Consider the following 4,605-nt stretch of genomic DNA (forward strand, 5'->3'; position numbering starts at 1 on the left):
AAAATAGGGAAAAAGGCTCAACTAGGCTTCCTGGACTTAATTTCCTCCATTATTTTAAGAACAAGTTAGCAGAAAAATGAAGATCTTCTTATAAACAGACCTTTCTTTTGTAATGATTTTTAAAATGTAAAATGAAATGTCAGAGTTGAACTTTCGATGCTTAGGTAAAATTTTTACTATAACTTGTTCTAATCAGTGTACAAGACCAGATAGCTAACATTTTGCTTTTTAAAACTTGTTCTCTGCATTTTGTCAGTTCAGATCCAGAGAAAATATCCCAAGAATGAGGATTCATTGGTTCACATATGGTCTAGAAAATGAAGGAAGCCTCCATCCACAAGGACAAACAGAATTCTTCAGCCTGGATATCTATTGTGGGCTTTTACCTCACAGATCCCTTCTGCACCCTTCCTTATGTCAGGAAGGGGCTAAGAATATAATCACTAGCTTTACAGAGTGTGAAGGAGAAACAGGAGAGAAAGCTTTTAGACAAAAGAAAATAATAAAGTTAAGTCAGGATATGAAGATAAATGCAATTGGACATACTTGTTACCAAGCCCAGATTCTGATGCTGGAAAAGTTCCAAAAGCGTCCTCACAGAACCAATGGCTTTCAGGTCTGTAAGGAGCCCCAAATTTATGGTGGCAATTTCTCTCAACTTCCCAGAATCATAAACACCAGGAGATTGCAGATGGTGTGTGCTGGAAGAGATGGTTAGGCAAAATAAAATTGTAATGATTCTTTCCCAGATAAAATTTTGACTTTAGAATTTTACAGCACTGCAATTGAAAATGAAACTATACAACTGAGGGTCTGGTATAGAAAAAGAAAACTAATAAGCGAATCAAAAAGTAGACTAGGACCCACATTTCCCTCAAGCTCTTTTGTCTTTACACAGATCTGCAGACCAGAAAGTGTTTCCCAAATTGCTAACATTTGAATTTCTGGCAATTAGGTCAGAGATATCTCCTAATATCTCATTTTCTGGGGCTTCTGTAGTGATGAATCCCTGCTGAGCCTCCCCTGCCAGAAGAAGAAACCTATTAGTTTGAATCATGGCATGCAGATACTCAGACTAGCCTAGAACTAGCTAACTTAGTGCCACAGCCTCCTGGAATGCTGTTTTTAGGTTTGTACGAATGTTCCCACCCAGTCTTCTGGGTCACTTTGCTCTCAGGAATCCTGAAGCTTATTCTTGGCAGGCCACAGGCCTTCTGCCAGGGGTTACTAAAAGCAGATGCTGATTTGAGAAGTGTCCATTTGCCCTCTGGTGGCGCAGCCCAGAAGAGCATCCTGAAGCCTGGTCCTCTGGTCCTGGAGTCAGTGCCTTCCCTACTTCCTCTGGTGCTGCCTCCTCCCCAGTGCCAGGTCGCTGATGATGTCTGAAGGTTCTGGAGAAGAGGCTTCTCTGGACTGAGTTCAGGAATGGCTGGGGAGAGGGGGGTGCGGGGGCAGGGGGAGGGCGTTTCCGGGAATGCTGGGCAGGAAATCATTGCTGAACAAGAGCCTCTCTGGAGCTTTAGGAGGTCTGAAGAGGCACCTGCTGGAGTGCTGTGCACAAAGAAGAAGCAACCAGGACCCTCTGTCACCTGACCACTCTATGCCTGGGGAGTGTGGGAGTTGTGGGAGTGTGGGTGCGCATGGGGAGCCAGCGGGAGGATGGTATTGGCGGGTGTATTTGTTAGAAAGTACTAAGTGCTCAAGGGTGGTGTCTGCGGGGCTCCTTTCAGTTTCATTTGTAACTGAGTATGAAGTATGAACAGTGGAGTATGAAGTATTGGAACAGTTCAGAATGATTTTCCTGAAGTTTAATCGGAACGTCTGGCAGTGTGTTCTGGAAAGTATGGTGAAGTGAAACAGTTTAAGTCAAATGTGAGAAAATGAATATAGTTGATATTGGACAAACCTTACTGAGCATGGGAGGGGAAATTTGCTAACAATAGTATTTTATTTTATTTTGATTTTTTGAGACAGAGTCTGTCTCTAGCCCCAGCTGGCCTGGAACTCGCTCTGTAAACCAAGCCAGCTTCAATCCCAGGGAGATCCACCTGTCTCTGTCTCCACATGCCGGGATTGAAGGGATGTGCCACAGTGCCTGCTAACTTTAGTATTTTATGGGATCTGACCAGGCTGGTCAGTTCTTCCTATTCCCAAGACCTGAAATTTCTCCATATCATTCAGTGCTTTGCTTAAGTTCCTGAGCTTCCTTTGGGATTGCTCTCTGAATAATTAATTTTCATTAACTGATCAATTTATTATAATCCCTACTAAATAATACTGAGAAAGTTTGAAAAGAACAGAAAATATATTCCAAAGTGACAGATTATAAATTTACCAATAAATAATCTGCAATGTGGCTTTATTTTGTTCCTCGATAGTAAAATGTAAAAACTTGCTTTCTTCTTTCATAGTAAAAAATGTTCATGGACTTTTTTGGTCTGGTCTGGGCATTATGCAGAAGTTGCTTTAGGGAACATACTCTTCTGTAACAAATATGTACCAAAATACACATGGAAAATTTGTTTCTGCATTTATCATCACTGAACACTGGAGTCAGCATAAGTGTGTGAATGGAAAGTGAAGCTCTGTCTAGAGCCATTAGTGGCGATGAAGATGTTCACTTCGTCCAGGGGTGGCCTGAGCATCCTCTGGACTTCATGTTGCATCCTGTGGCCATCATAAAAAGGAATGACTATTTACACAATGCAGCAAATGTACCGGAGAAAGCCTGCTGTCTTTTCAGAAAGGTTTTTCCTGGAATATCCTTTGGAAGGAAAATTTTCTTGTGTGTCTGTGTCACATAGATGCGTAGGGGACTGACGACGGAAAGGACAGGGCATCCTTACTCCTGTACGATGATGCGCAACACTGCATGGTCTAAATGTGCTTTCTAAAGTGTTTTGGTTGTAATTTCTTTTGCTCTAAGATATTTATAAATATTTTATTTCTTATTTTTATTTTATGTGCTTGAATGAATTCCGTGCATGTATGTAGGTGCACCTATGTCATGCAATGCCTGCTGAAGTCAGAAGAGTGCCTCAGATCTTCTGGAACTGGAGTTACAGACTTTGTTACCTACCATGTGGCTTCTGGGACCCAAACCCAGGTCCTCTACAAGAGCAGCCAGTGCTCTTATCTGAGCCATATCTCTAGCCCCTATTATAATAATAATAATAATAATTATTGTTGAAAGAGGGTCTCCCACTGGAACCTGTGACTCACTGATTATAGTAGTATTTTTATTTCTTATTTTTATTTTATGTGCTTGAATAAATTGCGTGCATGTATGTAAGTGCACCTATGTCATGCAATGCCTGCTGACGTCCAAAGAGGGCCTCAGATCTCCTGGAACTGGAGTTACAGACTTTGTTAGCTACCGTGTGGCTTCTGGGACCCAAACCCAGGTCCTCTGCATGAGCAGCTAGTGCTCTTATCTGAGCCATATCTCTAGCCCCTATCATTATTATTATTATTATTATTATTATTATTATTATTATTGAAAGAGGGTCTTAACCCATGCATGATAGCTCCATCCAAGCTCCATTACATGCTCCATGTTCATTGCTCCTTCATTCACAATAGCCAAGAAATTGAAACAGTCTAAATGTCCATCTACTCTTTTTGAATAATGAAACGGTGATACGTATACATCATGGAATATTATTCAGCTACAAAGAGGATTATGAAATTCATAGGTAAATAGATGGACCTAGAAATAGTCATTCTCAGTGAGGTAACGCAGATCCAGAAACACAAATGCCACATGTTCTCTCTCATACGTGGATGGTGGCATTCAGTCTTTAGATATGTATGTTTAAATTGGAATAAAGTCAGGAATAGAAGAGGCTATGGGCAATACAAAGGAAGAGAGAACACAGGTGGTATGAAGGGAAAACTTCTGGAAACAATGTTATCTACCCATGCATGATAGCTCCATTCAAGCTCCATTACATGCTCCATGTTCGTTGCTCCTTCATTCACAATTGCCAAGAAATGGAACTAGTCTAAATGTCCATCTACTCATTTTGAATAATGAAAACGTGATACATATACATCATGGAATATTATTCAGCAACAAAGAAAGAGGAAGCTATGACATTCATAGGTAAATGGATGGACCTTGAAATAGTCATTCTCAGTGAGGTAACCCAGATCCAGAAACACAAATGCCACATGTTCTTTCTCATATGTGGATGGTGGCATTCAATCTTTAGATCTGTGTCTTTAAATTGGAATAAAGTCAGGTATAGAATATGAGGGATCACAGGTGGTATGAAGGGAGGTAAGGAACAGGAAGGGTTAAATGTGGTTGGGGATAGGAGGACAGGGTACAGGAGGGAGTATGGGGAGGGATATCTAACATTAAAGGCCATTGAAAATGCCATATGGAAAATTATTGTAGATGCTTCCTTAAAATGCATACATATACATATAAATAGAATTTAAATGGAATTACCCCATAACGGGTGGGGGGGAACAATAACTCTCCCAGACACCATACGCTATCAAATAAAAATAATGTCAGGTATGGGTTATGTCTTCTCAAGAAGTCGGTCAATTGGGGGGGGCACATAGATTTACCCCCAACAGCACAGGTTGTTGCTA

Source organism: Nannospalax galili, unplaced genomic scaffold (genome assembly GCF_000622305.1).
Source record: "Nannospalax galili isolate Female #2095 unplaced genomic scaffold, S.galili_v1.0 scaffold2924, whole genome shotgun sequence".
Taxonomy (NCBI): Eukaryota; Metazoa; Chordata; class Mammalia; order Rodentia; family Spalacidae; genus Nannospalax; species Nannospalax galili.